This window comes from Ochotona curzoniae, unplaced genomic scaffold (genome assembly GCF_017591425.1).
Source record: "Ochotona curzoniae isolate NIBS_2020 unplaced genomic scaffold, NIBS_Ocur_1.0 scaffold_4506, whole genome shotgun sequence".
Taxonomy (NCBI): domain Eukaryota; kingdom Metazoa; phylum Chordata; class Mammalia; order Lagomorpha; family Ochotonidae; genus Ochotona; species Ochotona curzoniae.
The window spans coordinates 25,313,243-25,322,938 of NW_024467119.1; the positions used below are offsets into that span (position 1 = coordinate 25,313,243).

Consider the following 9,696-nt stretch of genomic DNA (forward strand, 5'->3'; position numbering starts at 1 on the left):
ACACACAATGATTGTATTGGCAGGATAAGGGAGCCATTGCCACAAGCAGGTAAACCAGGAACTGGATGGAACCAAGGCAAGCTGAAGGCTCAGCAGGAGAGTCACGTTTGGTCTGCCCGGATAAACAGTATGTCAAGAGTGAATCTAAAATATTCATAGGCTGAAAGTGGGAATGGAGTCTTGTCCTTCCGTAATGTCTGCAGTCCTGCCAAGACTCTAAGAAATACATCCTGTAACTTCCAAGGGCTTTTTCTAGCTCTTGGGCGCTCAATAGCAGTCATTAGCATCCAGAACAATCCACGTTAATTCCCCATGTGACAAAATGAATTAAAAACAAGTCATAAATAAGAAGGAAATAACAGTGAATAGGGGTTAGAGGGGTTCCCACATACTATGCTATAGACTTGTCCAATAGTTCATGAAGAGCCACATTTCTGAATAGCCATGTTGGAGCCCTGTAAGTGACTTGATCTGAAAAATCGCATTGCACCACCTTTCCACACATCACTTAAGGGATCATTTTAAATTTTTTTCTTACATGTATACGCATATAATCAAAATTCTGATGCAAATTAGTAGGTCATTCCTTTTCATATAAGTCCATATTTATGCTGCCTGTCAGATTAAATTAAAATGGAGAAACATACCACTCAAAATTTCTCAGAAACACAGCTGCCTCAAGCACAACGATTAGCCACTAAAATTACAGGGAGATTACGTATAGTTCTGTGAATACTATGTTGTCATTGACAAGACTGGCAAAGTTTCCAAAATACCATATTTTTGAAGTCGACAGCAAGTGGGAACAGAATATCATAAAGGTAGAAAAAGTGTCACCCAGCAGTTCACATGCCTGCGGCTGCATCTGCACATATCTTAGTTGCTGGTGTTTCTGTATAAACATACCTTGGGTTTCAGTACAAACTTGCGTTTGGAAATTCCAGGAGTTCTATTCCCATTAGAAACTCCAGGAAAATTCCATTACTGAACTCTTTCAATTGAAAACATTCCCAATTCAGGGAAAATTACTATCTGGATGGCTTTATCATGGTCCCAACATTTCTTAATGAACACCTATTCACCCATGAATCAGTGGAACGAAAACAATTTGAAAAGACTATTTTGTGAACCAGCACAGCCGATATGTAACACCCATTTTAGCTCTGTACAGTTTTAATTTATGTTTTAAAACTTCCAATTATTGCCATTTAAAGCACTTCCTTGGCAGCCAAGATATCATCCTAAGTGTAAAGAAAACTAGGAAGACATCTACTTCGCTCATAATGAAACGTTCGGTGAACAGTAAGGCTACACTATTTTTGGAGACAGTTATGTTATATTCAGTTGATGATCATTATCACTGCCTCAGAGTGAAATAACACCACTTAAATGACAAGCTAATTTCCTTCCCTGCCACAGTTCAGCACAATTACATCTTAAGCATTGTCTACACCTGTCTAAAAGTATGACATGACTTCCAGTGTTGTTTTTTTTTTTTCTCCCAGAGTGTTCATCTCACTGCCTTTGTCCTCAGGACACTCTGTGTATCACTGCCCTCCGAGTTGGCCAATTTTAAAACAGGTCTGAATAGCTCAAGGGTTTTTAGTACGGTAGGCACAACCTTTGTACTTTTTAAAGAAGTTCAATGACAAGCAGTTACCTCTTCTACTCTACCTGCTAAAGTTTGAGTAAGTGCTCACTTATCTTTACCCTGACCTTTAAGGACAGTTAGAGTACAATGTTTAGATTGCCTTGGAGGTGGGAGAAGGGGGTATTTCTCGTTATATGAAATTCTTAGAGCAATGTTGCTTTGCATTTACTTTACTGAAAACACATCACTTAAGAAGTGACTTTACAAATAATGGAGGATGCAGCAAAAAGTTGAGGATTTATGAAAGGAACATATTTGTTCAGATCATTTGTCACAATATGCTACAACCTAGTAAGTATAAGCTGGGAAGTGATGGGCAGGAAGACAGCTCTCGACACACACTCTGTAGTTATTCTCTGGGACATCCAGCTCTTGGGGCATCAGCTTGTAAAGGGCATTACCCTCCAGAGACCACAGGCTGGCAGCAGTGAGGTCTCCTCCAGCCTGAGAGGGCAAGGCCTCCCCTGCCACCCCCTCCTGCCTGCTCAGATCTCATCTTCCACAGAACATCTCTGCCAACAAGCTTCCTCCTGTGTTTGTGCAATGCTGCACGAGGTGTGAGCCACACGAGTCTGTGCAATTGGTCACCCAGGGGACCATACAGGAGACAAGGTGGCGGAGTGTGTGAGCTGTCACCACACTACCTGAGTTCGGGTTCTGTCTCTCCTACTTACTGTGATACAAGTATAGTAAGATAATGGCAGGGCCTACATTCAAGGACTGTTGAGGAATGAGAAGACACTGCTAACACTGGGAGACACTCCGTAAATAAAACTACTCACAATTAGGAGCAGTGACACAGGCTGCAGCTCTGTGAGGCTCACACATCCTCGTGTCTCCCCAGTAGGTCCCGAGCCTAGTTTCAACGCCAGTCATTCATATCATGATCCAGTATACAGACACATCGCAATTACACAAATCACAAACATCGGATATTCAGCTTACCACACATGGACTGGACAGTGCACTAAACCAATACTCCCCTCGGCCTGATGGCTTCAGATCTGCCTCACACAGAGGCACCCAAAGTTTTATAAACACCAAGAACCTTGACTAAGAAAAATACACAATGACCATCTCCACTCAATGGCATATTCTGTTTGAGAAAGATCTTAAATTGATTGTGTGACCCAAGACAGTTTCAAAAATATGAAGGTTAAATGTTACATGAAAACCAACCATAAAGCAATTAAATAAATATATGCATCTCGTCTCAGAGATCTGAACAGGCTGTTGCTAACTGTAAATCTGAAAAGAAAAGTCTATAGAGTGTTTCCTCAATTTATTCATGCATTAACTTGTGGGAAGGACATTAATTTGTAAAAAGTCATCCTGGGCTGTTAACAACTTCAAAGCTGAAGCATTTTTTCTTAACCTGTATTTTAGCTAGTATACACAAATACACTTGACACATTTCTTTTCTTTTATTTTTAGTTAAAAACTTTAAAATTTTTAAATTTCATTTCTATTTACTTAAAAGATAGAAGGGGGAAGCTTCTCCATGGGTTCACTCTTCAAATACCTTCAAGAGAAAGGGCGGGGCCGGAACTTAGAACTCAATCTGGGTCTCCCACATGAGTGGCATGGCCCCAAGTACCTGAGCCATCATCTGCTGTTTCCTGTGCATGACAGGAAGATGGAATCAGGAGCAGAGTTGGGCCTCGAACCCAGGCGCTCTGACATGGAGTGTATGTGTAACAAGCAGCATCGTAACCACTGCACCAAATGCCTACCCTTCCATGTGACACATTTACAAAGAACTAATCAAGAAACAGGCACTCCCAGAGGGGGGAAACCCGTAAGACCTAGAGCAATGGCTTGGAAAGAGGCATCCTAGGAACCTAAGGGTGCCTGAGGGAGGATCATTCATCCAGGAACCAGCAAAGGCAGTGTCTTATAAAACAGTCTAATCATTGGGGGACAGCATGGTGGCATAGTATGTTGATCCTCCACCTGCGGCGCCAGCACCCCATATGGGTATCAGTTCACGGCCTACCTGCTCCACTTCCCATCCACCTCTCTAGTCCTGTCCTGAGAAATCAGCAGGGGATGGCTCAAGTCCTTGTACCCCTGCACCCATGTGGAAGACCAGGAAGAAGCTCTTGGCTCCCAGCTTTGGACTGGCCCAACTTGGACCACAGTGGTCATTTGAGTAGTGAACTGACAGATGGAAGAGCTCTCTCTCTTTGTCTTTCTGCCTTTCAAGTAAAATCTTAAAAAATAATAATAAACAAACAGTCGAATCAAACTGTTCCAGGGTCAAAGTCAATTAGCTTTCAAGTAGTAACAACATGGTGGCTGCTAAACAAGCCCCATCTTCACGGCTGAGTGAGAACATTAGCTTATAAGTAGACTTAGTGCAACCTACAAGCTGGGCTGAGTGATGAGATCCTGGATCACTCAGCCCAGGGGAAGGAAATGTGGGAAAAGCCAGGCCTGACAGGCGCACAGATGTCAGCGTCAGCTGTTTCTGGAGCCAGGGACACTCATGTGTCAGGTTTCTCCCAGGGTCTCTGGGATGGGTTAGGGTAGCCAGCTGTGCACAATCCAAATCCTTCTCCTCCCCTTGAAAAACTGAAAAGTGCAGAGGAGAGAATGATGCCAAGTTCACGAACACAGACACACTGGGGCCAAGCATCCCAACAACTCTGAGACATGTTTATTTTTGTGGGTAGCAGACAAGGAAATTAAAATCGACACTGCTGGGTTTTTAGGGTAAAGGTGAACTTCAACACAAAGCACATTTCTTTTCTCAGGGCAAAGTCAAGTGCTTTTTCCCAACAACAGGATTACTGACTCAAAACTTAATCCCTATATTATTAAAGCCAATTCCCCCTTTCTTTTAATTAAAAGCTCACTGGCAAGTGCTCTCCCTAGAGTGGGCAGAGAAAAATCTAGATCAGTGGTGTCCAATATGGTAGCCACCAGCTACCATAGAGGCAGCTATTTCTACTAGTTAAAGCAAATAAAATTTAAAATCCACTTCCTCAATGCATCAGCCACATTTCAAGTGCTCAGTGCTCAGCGGCCTGTGTAGCCTGTGGCTATCATACTGGATGACAGATCACTTCCACCACCACAGTTTTCTAGGTATGACAACACTTACAGAAGCTAGAGAGGAAATTGTTCATTTCTTACTTAGCCAAAGAGCTCCCAGAGATGTCTTGATTTGGAATCACGAGTTGAGCTTGACGGTTACTTTTTTTTTTCAGTTTGCAATTTTTATTTATTTTTTTAAATAATCTTGCTTAGTTGATTAGGGTACAAAGAGTCAAGAGCTATAGGAAAGTGGGTAATGCCATTGTTTCCACACTAATATCATTTTTTCCCCCTGTATCTGGGGTCAGGGGAGAAAAAAAAGGAAAAGCCCCACCCAGCCTCCCACCCATCCCCAGTCCCCGATGTGAGGCACGCTCCAAGGGTCCTACTCAAGCAGTTTTGATAGTTCAACATTTCTGAATTGCTGCCAATCTCACCATTCCAATCGCGATGAAACCTATTCAGAATCAACTGGCTGATATGGTCTCCTCATGGTTGGGGTTCTGAGATCAGCAGTTCAGTTGGAGGGATCTCCAAAGAAACTTCACCTGATATGATCCCAAACCTGATTTTTGTGTGAGTTTGCCAGTACAGGGTCTGGCACAGTCCATTGCCCCAATTAGCTTATGCACATGGTGGTCACTGCAATTGCTGGGTCAGTTGTGTTTCCAGTCCTGTCTTCCACTTGAACCAATGGGTGTTGTAGTCCAGCTCGATCCTACCCACTTCATACTCAGTCCTCATGCAAACCAGTGGGAGCTGCAGCCTAGTTGGGGCAACTCCCCATAACCCCCACCAGGCCTGCCCTTACCCTGGCTCCCATGCATGCCAGTATGTACCGCAGGGTTGTTCAGTCTGTCCCACATCCCATTTAGTTCTTGTACTTGTCAATGGGCATTGAAGCCTGGTTCAACCCAACCAACCTACTATCCAGCCCACACACAGTGCCTTTCTGTCTAGCCACCCCTGCCCTAGTCCTGGTTTTCGTGCTCTCCAGTGGGAGTGGTTACCCACGAGGGAGGTGCCCACAGTCTCCCTACCAGGCCTCTCCAACTTCCAGATTATGCACTCTCCAGGTAGTTCTGGCATTTAACTTAACAGAATTGGTCCCCAGTGCCAGGCTCTTCAATCTGAATCTGCGGCAAAGTCCAACCAATCCCTCACCCGCTCTAATTTATGCTTGCACCAGTGAGAACAGTCAGCCCAATATGGCCCTTTCCCAATCTAGCATACATGGGACCCACAGGTGTTGCAGCCCTGCCTGGTCTGGTCTGCCCCCATCCCAACTCATCATCTCCAATGTGAGTGGTTGTCCATCAGGGGAGCCCACATTCCCCTGCCGGCTTGGCCTCCTTCCCCCTCCCCCGGTTCACACGTGTGCTGTCTGGGCACTGCAACCACATCTGGTATGACTCACCTCACCTTGCCATTCCTTAATGTGCACCGCTATGTGTTGCGACCAAAACTGGTCTGACCCACACCATGCTAGTGCTTGGATTCGCCCGCGGTTGATGTGAACAGGTTCAGCCTGGTCTGCCCCCCATCTATGCCATATGTATGATGGTGGGCATCTTCCTCTGGCCTGGTCTGGGCTGCTTGCGCTCACCTGTAGGGACTGTGTTCCGACAGAGGAGTTTCCCAAGCTCCTCCTTCAGAACCTCTCCCTATGCCAGGTCTTGCGCGTACTGGTGGTTCCATGGGCCAGCCCTCATTGCTGGCCTTCCATCCATTCCTGTTCTTGGTGTTGTCTGTTCCATCCCTGCCAAGGTTTGTCCATACCCAGACACTGCTCACTCATGGCTCAGTAGGGGCAGAGACCCAGCCTAGTCCGGAGCTTGACGGTTACTGTCCATCTGTCTGCTGTTCTCTCAAAGCACTGTTTCAAGTGGCCTGTTTAAAATCTTTTTGCATGGAGATTTTCCATACTTTCAAAATGTAAACACCAAGAAATGATATTTGGTGATAACAATAACTTGTTCAAGTTCCAATAAGTTACAAGCTACTTGAAAGTGCTTAGCGCAACCTAGGAAAATTTCTAAAGTCATATGACACCATCAATTCCAGGAACAAAAAATTCTAGTTAAAGGAAGTAGGGACGCTTTTGTTATCCTTTGGGTAAGGAAAAATATTTAGGACGCATCTGATAAACTCTGAAGAATTGACATGCAGGTTCCAGACACCTGGACTTGGTATGCTGTTTTGGGAACCTTGGCACATAGCTTGGAGCCTCACAAGGACACAATCACCCCAGCCATGTTGATTCTCTGTGTTGCAGATTGTTCTGGAGAAAGGGAAGGTCACCAGGCAATACATTATCTTGTCAGTGTTTGTCTTGCTTAACTGGTTACTGGGCTGATCTCAAAAGGCTAGATTACAGTGAAACCAAATGGCTTAAAGCACCAGGCCAAGAAGGTCTCTCCGGGGGCCTTTCTGCCTGTGACCTCCAGGCTGCTCCTGGGACCACCGACCTGCAGTTGCAGAGGTGCCAGGATCCGAGTGGGACACAGACCGGGATGTTAAGCAAAGGACTTATCCTCTCCGCAGTCACAAAGCAGGGAAAGTGAATGCACACTTTCAGGGCCATTGCACATTTTCATACAAAAAAAAATTTTTCCCGTAAACCAAGCCATCTCTCCCACAAAGTAACTTGTAAACGACATCTGATGAGAAAAACATGAATTAAGCCTTAGCTATAAACACATTTTGATGCCAATTTAAATCATCCAAACAGATTGTGTTTAGCTAATGGTAGATAATAAACATGCATTTTCAAATGTTAATATGAAATGATTAATATGTTTGCTCAATGTAACAATATCTATCAACCAGTCGTTATTGTTAGCAAAATTACTCTTTTACTACTTTGTTTGTAAGCTTCCAAGCTGAAACAATTGCAAAACACTTATTGTAAAAAAAAAAAAAATGTATAAAGGACACATGGTTGAAATTCCTATGCTCAGGCTTTCAAGCTTAAACTCACAGTTCATTAAGACATGAGAGCACCCTTAATTTCAGAAGCGGTAGCTCTATGCCACCTACAAGAAAGTCTGGGATTTAATGCACATGTGCTGAGACCAAAATGATTTGATCTGCAAATATTACACACACACAAATGCACCTAAACAATTCTTCCCCAAATAGAAAACTTTAAGTAGGTCAACTTATTAGCTGCTACCATGGAGTTTGTGCATCCATTTTTCTATTCTTTGATAACTGCGGCACAGAGTAGTCACAGCCCCGCAACTACTACGATCTTTGAGACAAGGGGAAAAATGAAGCAGAAACCTTTGCCAAAAACTGCTGTCTTTTGTTTAGCTTTTTAATCCATCACTATTGCATTTGGTTCCCCCAACATGCAGGACAGGTTCGAACTGGGAAGGACTGGGCTGCCATGCCACCTGGGCTATACCCGCCAGCTGTTAGAGTCCCAGGTTGACCAGGAAAAGCGGTCTAGCACGAATAAACCCGACCAAGAAGGTGTGAGGAATCTCTGAGCTCTAAAAAAGGGCGGTAGACAGGATTAGATGGAGGGCAAGCCAGAAAAGAAAGATGCATTGAAAATGGGAAAACCCGCTCCTTCGCCAACCGATTCATTTAACCAGGGGAAAACCACTCAACAAGGGCTCTCTCTACAAAACCCAAAGCGAAGCACTTTTGGAAAAATGGTTGCAATGGATGACCACAGAACCTCGGCGAGCCCACCCACCGTCGCTTCTCCTGAGAACCCGAAAATCCCACTCTTCCCAAGCTGCCCTCAGGGAAGCAAAGCCGAAAGGTGCACGGCAACTTGGAGCCGCCTTCCCCGGAGTCCCTTACTCCCCGTTTGCCTGCTCGACTCGGCTAACGGCAAAGTGCTCGGAGAGACGCCCAGAACCCTGCAGATTCCACTTTTGGCGCCGCTGCTCGCCCGAGTCCACCCAATAACAAAAGGATAGGGTGGCGCGTGAGAGGACACCTGTCCAGGGGCGGGGGCCGGGACCGTGGCCGTAGCCGTGGCCGGTGGGAGGCACTGCGGCTGCGGGGTTCCGGGCGCGCGGACAACAGGCAGCACTGACCCCGGCTCCGGGGCAACCCGCCGGCCGAGGACTGGAGCCTGGGACGCTCTGGGCTAGGAGCCGAACGCAGGGAGCCCCGCTAGCAGGGCGCACCCGCCACCCGCCCGAGCTCCTCCGCTGCAACGCCCGCCGCTTTGCCGGGGACTCCGCCAAGGGTGGGCGCGGAGCCGGCCCGGACGTCCCCCGGCTGGCTGGCGCACGGACCCGGGCGGAGGAGAAGGCACCACGGGCGCCGCGCCTACCTGCTCCCAGGCGGCGGGGCCGGGGTCGCCTCGCGGGGCCGTGACCTGCGGCGGCGGTGCTGGCGGAGGCAGGCAGTCGCGGCGGGGAGGGCGCTTCCTTCAGGAAGGGGTGGGATCTGCGCGCCCGCCCGGCCCTGCCGCCTCCGACTTATTCTGGGGTCCCTGCTGCGAGGCCTCGCAGGGAAAGCTGCGTCCGCCTCCCTCCCCCAACACACACACACACACGCACGAGCGCGCGCACACACACACACACACACACACACACACACACACACACACACACACACACACACACACACACACACACACACACACACACACACACACACACACACACACACACACACACACACACACCACACTCCCCCGCTCGGGGGTCCCCCGACTTACGCCACCTCACCCCATCCGACCCGGGGCCCCCGCATAGTCACCCGGGACTGGAGCCGGGTGTGGACAGACGGTCGAGCCGCTTGGTCGCCGAGCCTTTTCGCGGACCGCGTCGGCTCGGCGCTCTTGAGCCAACAAAAGGAAGCGCGCAGCGTGGGCTCCGCCGTCCGTCGCTTATTTATGCCTGACCTGTGGTAACCTTCCGGCGGGCTCGCCTCCGGCCGCGCACCTAGGGCTCCCGCGCCGGGCCAGCGACGCGCATTTCCATGCCGCCGGCTGCAGGCAGGGCTCGCGGCTCTTCGCCTTTCTGCAAACACAAGGC

The 9,696-nt window shown here is 47.7% G+C and overlaps 1 protein-coding gene across 1 annotated transcript in view; it reads right to left on the reverse strand.

Annotated features, from left to right (window-relative positions):
* The window catches only part of TMEM150C (transmembrane protein 150C), a 66,711-nt gene extending 57,224 nt beyond the window's left edge, over positions 1 to 9,487 (reverse strand). The window contains exon 1 of the mRNA XM_040967017.1: positions 9,419 to 9,487. The gene's annotated coding sequence lies outside the window, so the exon portion shown is untranslated. The remainder of the gene's footprint in view (positions 1 to 9,418) is intronic.
* Positions 9,488 to 9,696: the final 209 nt, after the last annotated feature.